This window comes from Salmo salar, chromosome ssa18, assembly GCF_905237065.1.
Source record: "Salmo salar chromosome ssa18, Ssal_v3.1, whole genome shotgun sequence".
Taxonomy (NCBI): domain Eukaryota; kingdom Metazoa; phylum Chordata; class Actinopteri; order Salmoniformes; family Salmonidae; genus Salmo; species Salmo salar.
The window spans coordinates 72,153,529-72,167,249 of record NC_059459.1 but is presented as its reverse complement, the minus strand read 5'-3'; positions in this window follow the sequence as shown (position 1 = coordinate 72,167,249).

The following is a 13,721-nucleotide window of genomic DNA, read 5'->3' as shown; positions in this document are numbered from 1 at the left end:
CTTCCATCCTCTCTCTGCTCTGATAGACATGAGCCTGCAACTAATCTCTCCAACGTTGCATTTCATCATTTATTTCCTTATAGAATCATAGCCGCGGAAGGGTGCTGGAGGTGCCGCAGCACCCCTGATAAATTGAAATACATTTGCCAAAGTTGTAGAATTACTGCTATTAATATTAATTATTACTGTTCAGAAATAAATGTAATAATTCAGAGTACTCCACCAGGAGTAGGCCTATAATTCAGCCACAAAGGATCAATAATAAATACATAGCCTGGCTGAGATTGTGTGTAGCCCAATCACAAGGCATGCCTACAGTCGGAATTGCGGAAAATCTGTAAGTGAACAGCATGAAGCCAAAACAGGCATGTCGCAATATTTCTAATAAACTGAACAAAAATATGAACTATATGTAAAGTGTTGGTCTCATGTTTCATGAGCTGAAATAAAAGATCCCAGATATTTAGCAGTAAGTCCAATCAGCCTCACTACCGCAGTCCACCTGTAAAGCGAGCGGTTTGCTGATGTCAATGTTGTGAACAGAGTGCCGCATGGTGGCGGTGGGGTTATGGTAGGGGCACACACAATGTATGGAAAACTAACACAATTGCATTTTATCGATGGCAATTTCAATGCACAGAGATACTGTGAAGAGATCCTGAGGCCCATTGTTATGCTAGTCATCCGCCTCATCACCTCATGTTTCAGCATGATAATGCACTACCCAATGTCGCAAGGATCTGTACACAATTCCTGGAAGCTGAAAATGTCCCAGTTCTTCCAATGGTCTGCATACTCACCAGACATGTCACCCATTGAGCATGTTTGGGATGCTCTGGATCGACGTGTACAACAGCATGGTCCAGTTCCTGCCAATATCCAACAAATTTGCACAGCCTTTGAAGAGAAGTGGGACAACATTCCACAGGCCACAATCAACAGCCTGATCAACTCTAAGAGAAGGAGATGTGTTGGCCGCATGAGGAAAATGGTGGTCACACCAGATACTGACTGTTTTTTTGATCCACATTCCTACCTTTTTTAAGGTCTCTGCATATTTTTATACCCAATCATGTGAAATCTATAGATTAGGGCGTAATGAATTTATTTAAATTGACTGATTTCCTTATATGAACTGTGACTCAGTTAAAACTTTGAAATTGTTGTATGTTGCGTTTATATTGTTGTTCAGTATACAATCAGGGGAAAGCACAGGTTGGAAAGCAAATGACTCTACTGAAAATAGAAGACTAATCTGTCCGTAGGCTACCAACGTTATCAACTTCCAAATAGGCCTATTGAGCAAACAGCATTGTTTTACAAAGAAAAACAAGAAAGAGTTGGCTTTAAGAATGAGCGCATCGGCCATCGCAGGTGAGTGAACTGCGCATCATTGGGTGAGTGAGTGAAACTGGAAAGCTTTTTTAGGACTATAATTTCCTCCTCAATAGGTGTGTCTCCACACACCAAGGCCTAAGCTATTGATCGATTCACGACAAGGTTGTTTTTATTGATCTCAGTTTGTCAGGGTCAAAGTAGCCTGTCATTTTGATAATTTGTGAGTTATTAAAAAAGATTCTGCTCAAGTCTCCAGTCATCTAAAATGATGTAACATTGTATGAAATGCATTCATAAAAGGCCACGTTTTTCCCGAACCCTAGGCTTCCAAGTAGCTCTATTCTAATGCATATCAGCCAACAAGAAAAAGTGATGATAATGCATGCAATGCTTTATTACGAAGGGGATTTTTTTTAATGCCTTCTGGTACCTAAGAGCCACCCAGGTCACCCCCTCTTGCAATCACTTTTTTTTCCCAGCACCTCCCAATTTACAAATTAAGCACTTGTTTTTTTCTCAGAGTGCATCTGCCAGCTGTGAAACTGGAGCAAAATGTAGGAATTCCCCAAAATATTTTTGTGAGAACAAAAAACTATTCATGAATACAGAGCACAGTCAACATAGGTGGTGGTAAAGAAGTTACATTTGTCAAACATTTATCTATTACTATTGTACGCTCTATGAATACTGTAACATTAACTCACCATCACATTAGCACTGCCAATAGGTTGTCTATTTTTGATCTATGAACCAGTCTGCTCAAACCCTCACCCTTTCCCAGGAAAATAAGGGGGCGAAGGTACCTTGAGCGAAGATGCTTCTTGTATGTGTTTTCGTAGGACTCTTGCATCTCTAGAACACATTTGTTGAGGTCAACATTGAATCCCATTTTCTTATGCTCCTCGGGCCAAAACAGCAAAAGGCCTAAGAAGTAAAACTCTGGGGTTTGGTTACCAAAATTGGCCAATAGGCATTTTTCAAGAATACCTCTTAGGATTGGCAAAGGGGTAAGCACTGGAGATGCTGCTTCCACCTTGCTTAAGATGATGTTGGCAAGGATGAAGTTTTGGGCAGCTTTGTTATTATCATGTTTTTTCTTTTTTTCCCATTCTTTTTTTATTTCCCCCCACAAAGTTGTTATTCGGCTCAAGTTAGATTCATCATAGCCCTTATCAAGACAGCAAAGCAGTCCAGGGAAGGCAATGGCCATTTCTTCTTTGAGCTTCTGGAGGGGTACACCTATTCCAGACTCTGAGTGTATAGGTGTGCATGTCCCCAAGTATTTGCGGTAGCAGTTCTTGACATCAGTCCAAATGTCGGTTCATTTTTCTCTATGCTGGGCTTGGAGTAAGTCAGGTAACCATCAAAAAACTCACATTTCCTCTCCACCTCATCCCTGAGGCTGGTGATGAGTGGCTTGTACTTGAAGAGCTTTTTTTGTCCGATTTGATAAGGAGTCAGCGGATATTTCCATGGTAAGGACCTTTTGCCAGTTATTGTCAAGAGAGACAAGCGGGTCAAAAACAATGTTGGCAACCTGTAGATAACCAAATAGTCCTCTGTTGTTGTCCTCTGTTGACTTTGGTCATACCATCATCTTGCATGTCTGCTCCCTGCTCATTTTCAGCAGCCCTTTCCTCATCTTTGAAAGCATCAAAGGCCTTTTTTGACAGTGGCAAAATTTCTTGTGCAGAGATGGAACCCTGCTCTTCGGGAACCTTAAAGGAACCCTGCTCTTTAGGAAACCTGACGGAACCCTGTTCTTTAGGAAAACTGGATCCCTGCTCTACTTTGATCCTGCTCTTCAAATGGTTCTTGTATACTTGCCCTAATGTATCAGCAACAAATGAACTTTTAGGATCTCTGTCTTTCGCTATTTTTGCCCACTTCTCCGCTTTAAAATAGGCTCTTGTCTCAATGTAAAAAACAACGAGCAAGATTTTGAGGAAAAAATGGGTTTTGCTTGAATTTATTTGAAGCTAATTGTAAAACAGATACAACATTGCTTTTAGATTCTTCGCCTTCAATATCTTGAATCAACCTGGAAAACGTGTCTTTTCTCTCTTCTCCCATTTCCCTTTTCGTTAGCATGTCTTGAACTAAAAATTGTTGTACCTCTTCTCTACAAAATTCAGTCAGAAAGTTCCTTGCTGTATCACTCCTGGTCACACCTGCCGTAGCCAGCACCTTAACACACTGCTCTGCAATCAGTGGGTGAGCCATGCGGACATGTTTGTCTTGTCCCTGTCTTGTAGGGAATGTCACTATCAGATGAGTGAAAGGCTCCATTTGCTGCTCAAAGGAAGGACCTCCGTAAATGGGATCTGGAGGCCCAAGGAATTCCTGACATTGAGACTGCAGAAGGTGGGATCCAGGGACATAGGCATTCACCAGTGATAAGAATGCAAGAAGCTGGGAATTTTTAGGTCTATTTTTCCTGGCATCTCCTAAAATGGCACACGTTTCTTTAACATAATCTCCACAGAAATGTTCTCGCATTATGTTAAAGCCATGAAACTGTTTGTGTTCATTGCTGTAGCTTTGACTGATCTCAATCTGTTTCTCCTCAAACTGTTGTCTCTCTGCTTCAGAAAGTTTCGTCCTGAGAATAACATGTCTTGAGTTGTTATGGTCCTCTTGTTTGATAACTGCCTTACGCAAACAGTTTAAAATGATGACCACAGGCATGTTGGTTCTAATGTTTCTCTCTGCAATCTCTTTCATGATGGCACCCTGCAGATTGTCCAGAATACGCTCATCTTCCAGCAGTAAGAGCACAGTGTTCTGGTGGCCTTGACTGCCTGCAGTGAAAAGGTGAATCACCTGCTTGGCAATAGCAGTGATGTCTGACGTAGGGCCTGTTAGAACAGCACACCTCAGTGTTTTCCTCATGTCCCAGAGCACCTGCTTGGCCAGAGTGATACCCCCGCTGCCTGGCTGATGCAGCAGCTTGATGGTAGAAGTCAGGTCACCCTTACACTGTTTCTTAATATTTTGTATCAGCTCAGTGTACCCATCTCTTTTGATAAAGGGGGTAGTTTTATCAGCTGAAGTTGCCCTTTCAGCCCAGCAGAAGTTAAGCCATTGAGGTGGGGCTCCTCTGTAAAAATCTACCTCAGTCTTCTTAGCTACTGCGTAGTCTATGTCCTCTTCTTCAAATGCATTTGAGTACAAAACATCCAGAAGTGAAATGGAATCCCTGATTTCACTTCCAACATAAATTTCACAACCACGGGAATTGGACAGGGATGACCCCTTATTGTGTGCCATCTTTTTTTGTCTCCTGTGACAAGCTGAACCAGTTTTCTGAATATTAGTTGTTCTTCATGTGGTGGTATGGACTCTGAAAAAGGAGACAATAGTATTTAAGTAAGAATGTCGAAGGGCATTAACGGTTATAAACAAAAGGCTGTATACAGTAAAAGGCTGTATCTTTGACTTTGTTGGATTTATCTTCTGACAATGCATGCCACTGATAATTGCAGACTGTGTGTTTTGCTTCTTGTTGCTACCTTCTCTTATATGTCTTTTTCAATAACTTTGTTGCAAATTTTACAAGTACCATGCCATCAGAAAGTATTCATACCCCTTGACTTATTCCACATGTTACAGCCTGAATTCAAAATGGATTAAATATATATTTTCCCCCTCACCCATATACACACAATAGCCCGTAATAACAAAGTGAAAACATGTTTTTAGAAATTTTAGCAAATTTATTGAAAATGAAAAATGGAAATATCTCATTTATGTAAGTATGCACACCCCTGAATCAAAACTTTGTAGAAGCACCTTTGGCAGTGATTACAGCTGTGAGTCTCTAAGAGCTTTCCACACCTGGATTGTGCAACATTTAGCCATTATTCTTTGAAAAATTCTTCAAGTTCTGTCAAATTGGTTGTTGGCCAATGCTAGAGAGTCATTTTCAGGTGTTGCCATAGATTTTGACTTCAAGTAGATTTAAGTCAAAACTGTAACTCGGCCCCTCAGGAACATTCACTGTCTTCTTGGTAAGCAACTCCAGTGTAGATTTGGCCTTGTTTTTTAGTTTATTGTCCTGCTCAAAGGTGAGTTCATCTCCCAGTGTCTGGTGGAAATCAGACTGAAGTAGGTTTTTAGGTTTTCCTCTAGGTTTTTGCCTGCTTAGCTGTATTTCGTACATATTTTATGCTGAAATACTCCCCAGTCCTTAACGATTACAAGCATACCCATAACATGATCCAACCACCACTATGCTTGAAAATATGGAGAGTGGTACTGCGTTGTATTGTATTTGCCCCAAACATAACACTTTGTATTCAGGACAAAAAAGTTAATTGCTTTGCCACATTTTTTGCAGTATTACTTTAGTGCCTTGTTGCAAACAGGATGCATGTTTTGGAATATTTAATTTTCACTCTGTCAATTGGGTTAGTATTGTGGAGTAATGACAATGTTGTTGATCAAGCCTCAGATTGGTCCTATCACAGCCATTGAACTGTAACTGTTTTAAAGTCACCATTGAAATCCCTGAGCGGTTTCCTTCCTCTCCGGCAACTAAGTTAGGAAGGACGCCTGTTTCTTTGTAGTGATTGAGTGTATTGATACACCATTATACGTGTAATGAATAACTTCACCATGGCTCACAGAGATATTAAATGTCTGCTTTTTTTATTTCTACACATCTGCTAATAGGTGCCCTTCTTTGCGAGGCATTGGAAACCCTCCCTGGTTTTTGTAGTTGAATCTGTGTTTGAAATTCACTGCTCAACTGAGTGACCTTACAGATAATTGTATGTGTGGGGTACAGAGATGAGGTAGTCATTCAAAAATCATGTTAAACACTATTATTGCACACAGAGTGAGTCCATGCAACTTATGTGACTTGTTAAGCAAAGTTTTACTCTTGAACATATTTAGGCTTGCCATAACAAAGGGGTTGAATGCTTAATGACTCAACACTTTTCAGCTTTTGAAATTGAATACATTCGCTTTTCAAATGTAATTAATTTGTTACAATTTCTAAAACATAATTCCACTCTGACATCATGGGGTATTTTGTGGAAAAATGTGGAAAAAGTTAAGGTTTGTGAATACTTTTAAAAAATTTACTCGAAGCTATACCAAATATAGCTGCGAGCAGCAATGAACAGGGTTCATAGGATGACAGAAAGGACAAAAGATCCGTTTGATAATAAAGGAAGTACTCTACCATGTAGGAACTATATTACTTTATGTCCAATCAGTGAATCCATGACCACGTTGATTTCAATTTCAGTGGGTACACTCCACATTAGCATTCAAAATACTTCAAAACAATCTCACAGCTTTAATACTCTGACAGAGCAAGTGGTAGGACTTCCGGTTTCTAATTTTTCCGAATACAAGATCCACTTTTCACTATGGGCAACAATATGTGATTGTACAGCTATACTAATCACAATATTTCACACTGTTTGCCTACCTACTTTTAATCGAATAGTCCGCTTGATCAATAGTTATTGCACTAGTATCTATGGTGCCTATGATGCTAATGACAGTGCCTTGTAAAAGTACTCATACCCTGTGGATTTCTTCACATTTTATTACATGTTAGAAACACCTTTGGGAGGGATTAAGGCTGTGAGTCTTAATGGGAAAGTCTCTACGAGCTTTACACACCTGGATTGTGCAATATTAGCCTGTTATGGCTAGGGGGCAGTATTTTCACGGCTGGATAAAAAACGTACCCGATTTAATCTGATTATTAGTCCTGCCCAGAAACTAGAATATGCATATAATTATTAGCTTTGGATAGAAAACACTCCAAAGTTTCTAAAACTGTTTGAATGGTGTCTGTGAGTATAACAGAACTCATTTGGCAGGCCAAAACGTGAGAAGATTCTGTACAGGAAGTACCCTGTCTGACCATTTCTTCAACTTCTTTGCCATCTCTATTCATTACAAAGGATCTCTGCTCTAACGTGACACTTCCTACGTCTTCCATAGGCTCTCAGAGCCCGGGAAAAACCTGAATGTCGTCATTCCAGCCCCAGGCTGAAACACATTATCGCCTTTCTAAAGAGGCCGATCAAGGGACTGTGGGCTTAGGCGCGTGCACTGGCCGCCCCCGTCTTTGTGTTTTTTCCTCTGTTTGCCGAAAAGGAGATTGCCGGTCGGAATATTATCGCTTTTTTACGAGATAAATTGCATAAAAATTGATTTTAAACAGCGGTTGACATGCTTCGAAGTACGGTAATGGATTTTTTAAAATTTTGTCACGAATTGCGCCATGCGCGCGACCCTGATTTACCATTTCGGATAGCTTCTGGAACGCACGAACAAAACGCCGCTATTTGGATATAACGATGGATTATTTTGGACCAAACCAACATTTGTTATTGAAGTAGCAGTCCTGGGAGCGCATTCTGACGAAGACAACAAAAGGTAATCAAACTTTTGTAATAGTAAATCTGATTTTGGTGAAGGGTAAACTTGCCGGGTGTCTAAATAGCTAGCCCGTGATGGCTGGGCTATGTACTTAGAATATTGCAAAATGTGCTTTCACCAAAAAGGTGACATATCGAGTGCATAGAGGAGTTCTGTATCTATAATTCTTAAAATAATTGTTATGCTTTTTGTGAACGTTTATCGTGAGTAATTTAGTAAATTGTTAGTAAATTCCCCGATAGTTTGCGGGGGGTATGCTAGTTCTGAACGTCACATGCTAATGTAAAAAGCTGTTTTTTGATATAAATATGAACTTGATTGAACAAAACATGCATGTATTGTATAACATAATGTCCTAGGTGTGTCATCTGATGAAGATCATCAAAGGTTAGTGCTGCATTTAGCTGTCTTCTGGGTTTTTGTGACATTATATGCTAGCTTGAAAAATGGGTGTCTGATTATTTCTGGCTGGGTACTCTGCTGACATAATCTAATGTTTTGCTTTCGCTGTAAAGCCTTTTTGAAATCGGACAGTGTGGTTAGATAAAGGAGAGTCTTGTCTTTAAAAAGCTGTGAAATAGTCATATGTTTGAAAAATTGAAGTTTTTGTATTTTTGAGGAATTTGTAATTCGCGCCACGCCTATCATTGGATATTGGAGCAGGTGTTCCGCTAGCGGAACGTCTAGATGTGCAAGTCTTGCTATTGATTTTCAAGCAGATTTAAGTCAAAACTAACTTGGCTACTATGGTTGACAAAAAACTGTAAATGGGAATACTTTCTTGACTTACAAAATCTGAGTTTGCATGAAATCCAGACCTGTTTTGTGCTGGTATTCTACTCCTTGTAGTTTGTGTCATATGACAAACTTGTCAAGACAAGGAGCAGCAGAGTGGAATGTTAGCACAAACATACTGTTACCTGTTTTTTTTTACCTTTATTTAACTAGGCAAGTCAGTTAAGAACAAATTCTTATTTTCAATGACAGCCTATAAACTGCCTTGTTCAGGGGCAGAACAACAGATTTTTACCTTGTCGGCTCAGGGATTCAATCTTGCAACCTTTCGGTTTACTAGTCCAACGCTCTAACCACTAGGCTACCTGCCACCCTGTTAGTGATAAGAGGGAAATCCAGTGTGAGGAATATTCAACCCTGGGCTTGTTTATTTGCATTCTGTCTCGTAGGCTAATTTTACATTGTATATCCTGTTTCTCTCGCCCTTAGCCAATAAATCTTGTGTACTCAAAGGGACAAACACCTATTTAACATGAACATAACAGTAACCAGCCTTGAAAACTTACACAGTTTAAAATTAATAATGTGGTCTTCATGTGTAAAAAACCCCAAAAAACTACTTCTGACACATTTAAATACATTTAACATGATTGATGTTAGCCTACTCACTGCAGGGAACAGAGACATTGTTTTCACAGAATATTAGGTTACAGTACTCACAGTGTCTTCATCCTACTTCCCTCCATGGTGTCTCCCCATATTCAGAATGTATGGCAAATATTATTTACAGACCAGATAATCAAGCAAATAATCTAGACCATCAAAATACATATTGTCGAGTGTAGACTAGCAAACTGGAAAGTTAGTCAAGGTAAGCAGCAGCAATTTAGTTCAGTCTCCTCCCAGAAGGGCACGGCCGTATTGTACCATGGGTGTTTGTGGGAGTTACTCAATCTCATATTTCCTGACCACCTTTGATATATACATTACCGTAAGTTTGGATTGAGTAGGTGTGTCCAAACCTTTGACTGGTACTGTGTATATATATATACAATGTTTGTGGCATTGTCTAGTCAGTTCAGTGCAATATATATAATATATATATATATATATATATTGCACTGAGCTGACTAGACAATGCCACAAACATTATCTAACGTAAAATGTCAGTTAAAGTACTAGCTCAGCACTGGGAAAAAATATAATTTGTTCTGTCAAACAGTAGTTACCTTGCCAGCTAGATCAGTAGCCAGTTTCTGCTCTCCTTGCTTTTACAACTCGGAGAAAAAGTTCAACACAGACAGCAGCTGCCTCTGTTCATCTCTCCAGTGCTGGTCCTATACGCCAGCCTTTCAGAAGCTTTGCCTTCACACAGCCAAACCGGAAAACAGCCTACCCAATTGCACTGAGGTGTCCGCATGGTCTTAACGCACAACGCAGCCTTGTTTTGCATCTCAGTGGAATGATAAAACAGGGGGACGACAAAAAAGCAATTTCAGAATGTGCGGGGGTCATGTCCCCAGTGAAGGTTGCGCCCCTGCAGTGCACTCCTTTTGACCAGAGCCCTATTCTCTATATGAGGAATAGGACACATACTGGATGTTAATGTGGCAGGACAAAGATCATTTTTACTCACATCAGTGTAGGCTTACTTGTACCTGGTGTAGATGATAGCAATGGTGGATGATGAAACCATATTCTGCCACCAAAATGGCTCCCTATTCCCTATATAGAACACTACTTTTGACCAGAGCCGAGGGAATTAGGGGTAAATGATCACATGATACAGCTCTCAGTAGGTTAGCAAATATATTTTAATATATAATATTTATATTCATTTTAGCACAATGACAAAATGGCATCATTTCAGTTTAGTCTCATTTAAATCAGGACAAAAGCCACATTTTGTCACGTCCTGACCAGCATTAAGGGTTATTTGTTGTTGTAGTTTGGTCAGGACGTGGCAGAGGGTATTGGTTTTATGTGGTTCGGGGTGGTGGTGTATGTAGTAGGGTGTTTTACTTATTATTTCCGGGTTTTTGTCTATGTTCTATGTTTTGTATTTCTATGTTCTTTCTGGTTTGTTGTATTTCTATGTTTAGGTTGATGGGGGTTGGACTCTCAATTGGAGGCAGGCGCTTTCTCGTTGCCTCTGATTGAGAGTCCTATATATGGGTAATTGTTTGGTTTGGTGTTGTGGGAGATTGTTTCTTGTTTTGCTGAGTGTGCATGACAAGACAGCCAATTTTTTTTTCTTTCTCTTTTCCCCTTCTTTCACCAATAAAAGAAGATGAGCATTCATGTCCCTGCTGCGTTTTGGTCTTCGCCTTACGACAACCGTGACACATTTATAGGTATGTACTTATTTCAATACATATTCTAATACCTTGTCTTTTATTTATTTATTTGTTGCTGTCATTGGAAAATAAATAATTAGAACTTTCTTTTGGTCCTGTAAAAGAAAAATCCTAATCCAATCTAACAGCATATAGCCTATGGCATCCAGTGGACGATATAACAATAAAACGTGTTGTAATGGTTGTGACAGTTTTCCAGGCTGACTACATTGCAGATGCATGCCAGATCGCACAATGCATGGATAGGTGTTTAACATTTAATCTAACCCCATCAAATGATATAGCAATCTGATGCCCAAATGCACAGTCCATGACGTGGCACGCAACTATTGGTAAATGCAGTGCAATGTCTGCAATGTGATCAGCCTGGAACATGACCAATCTTTTATCACATGGTTAGAACAGAGTTTCAAGACGAGCAACATAGGAGATGCTATACGGACACGCCCGACGCCCAAATTGATTATGTATGTCGCAAATTGAGAGTCAAGTGGAGACGAACGGATTCGGTTAAGTCAGTTCATTTAGTCAGTCGTCCTGATGAGCCCTTCCCAGCTAGCTTACCGTATAGCCTCTCCCAAGCCACATCCCTCATTCAGATTGATGCAACATCCTGTCATCTGGGTAAGAATGAGACCGTTTCATTGGCTAATCAGAGAGAACCTGACCTTTGACCTGTATTTACCAAATGGTAACCACATTTAAAACAGCCAGATAAAATGCAGTGATCCATAAGGAAAACCTTATCTTACTTGTATTCACTTCTGAGGCTCAAAATGACTAAAAGGAGGAAAAGATTATGGTCATGTGCATTTGGATACCTCCTGCCTGCTTTATACCACACTGCCTGAGTTCCCCCGGGAAATCTAAAGTTCCTACATGGTAAAATCAAACAGTTAGATGCCTCTATCTAGGCTACGTCCCAATTATCTATCCCTCCTCCTGTGTGGACTTGTTTACCACCCTTTGCTGATTTAAAGAAAATGACTGGCCCATTTCTCCACCAATACAGTGTTTTTAGATATGTGGGAAGAAGTGAACAAGTGTACACTTCAGGAAGAAGGAGATATCATTGGGACGCAGACCCTACTCTATCCAACCCAAGCACAAGAATGGTGTGACTCATGACCTTATGATGACCTCTACTCACATTGACGGACCACACCACTGCAGTTACGATTATTACATTTTAAAAGATGAACGGAAACATTTTAGTAAGTAAAGGTGATTTTGAAAACCTAATGTGATCAATATGCATGTTCCTACCCTTAAAACTGCTGAAAACCCATATTTATGTTAAAACGCTTAGAAAACTGCCTCATCTGACTAATGAGTGCCGCCATCTTAATGACGTCATCAGTCGAGTGGTTCCTCTGACAGGCAGCCCAGATTACAATGCATGTTAGTAGCCTCATTGTTTTCATTTTGATAACAATAAAAAAATATGAAAATATGTGCCTTTTTTAGAAGGATATCCTGTTAGAGACTAGCCAGGTAACATGGCATGAATGATAAATTGAACAACAACAAAAATGTACTGTGCAAAGGGGGTTATCATAGCTGGCGAGCTAGTCCAAAACCACGGCAAGCTCAGTTGACATTGATGGATATTTTGCTAGCTAGTGATGTTAGCAGATCAGCTTGCTACAGTGCAGGATTTTACTATGGATTTTGGATTTCACTATGGACATTGGCAACATTATTAGGTAACTTGCTGCAATTGATTTAATAGGAGTGGACACTTAACAACCCTACTGTCTGTAGCTAACTCTTTCAGAAAAGACACCTAGTTAGCTAGCTAGCTTGCATTGACTGAATATTCATTTTTCTAGACAGATGTTTCTAGCCCAGCTAGCTAGCTAGCTAGCCTCTCATATGTTTGGCACATCTGAAGTCCCTCACCGCAAATCATATTGATTACCGATTTATGGTTATTATACACAATGTTTTTCCTTCTAAAATTGGTAGTTTTTGTTAATTAAATTTTATTCACTTCTTGATCAGAGTCTTGATAAACCCATTTAGAGAGTTCGGCCAACTTTTAGAATGGAAAGCACATTTGAGCATTCTATTTATCCATTCATGACAAATGTTTGGATTGTAATTGTAATCCTAGATGTTCAGTTATAGCATTGGTGAAATGTAGACAATTCAATGACCTGCTATTTGTCAATATTGCCCATGTAATAATGGGGAGCTAACATGGCTGGTGATTTGTCAACATTTCTAAATATACGTCTCTGACACCGGCACGAGGGGAGTTCAACAAAGATTTCATTTGCCGCGAACATATTATTCTACCTAGTAACAATTTCAGATGAACGATTCAAATGAACATTCCAGTGTTACAGAGAAGCCGTAAACAGTACGTTTTTGAAGGGATTACTGTGGCAGTTGAGCAACAATATTCAAACAGAAAAAGATTTTTGCTATTTTTACTACATGTAATAGAACGTCTACATCACCACATGATTATTTGTAGTGGAAGTTTAGACCAGCAACAGACTTTAATATGCTATTATGTTTCCCGCACACTACCTGTTGGCTGTTAGCTAGCTAATACCTGTTAGCAAGCTAATGTTAGTGAATATTTGCAACTAACACAAACCAAAATGGAATGTGTTAGCTTCTGTTAGCTAACAATCGCAAACAGTTCACCTTGTTGAACTCACCTCTCACTGAGCACCTCATAAAATGACATACAAATCCCGCTAGCTAGTCTCTAATGCAAAAGCACACACTTTTAAAATGGTTTCTTACAGCCACCAAAAACGTCCATCTTCAACTTCCGTCTAACGAGGTTCCGTCCCGATATTCACACTAATATACTCCACATACATTGGAGCAATGTATGTGGCCTATCTGGAATGCAATCTAGATAGT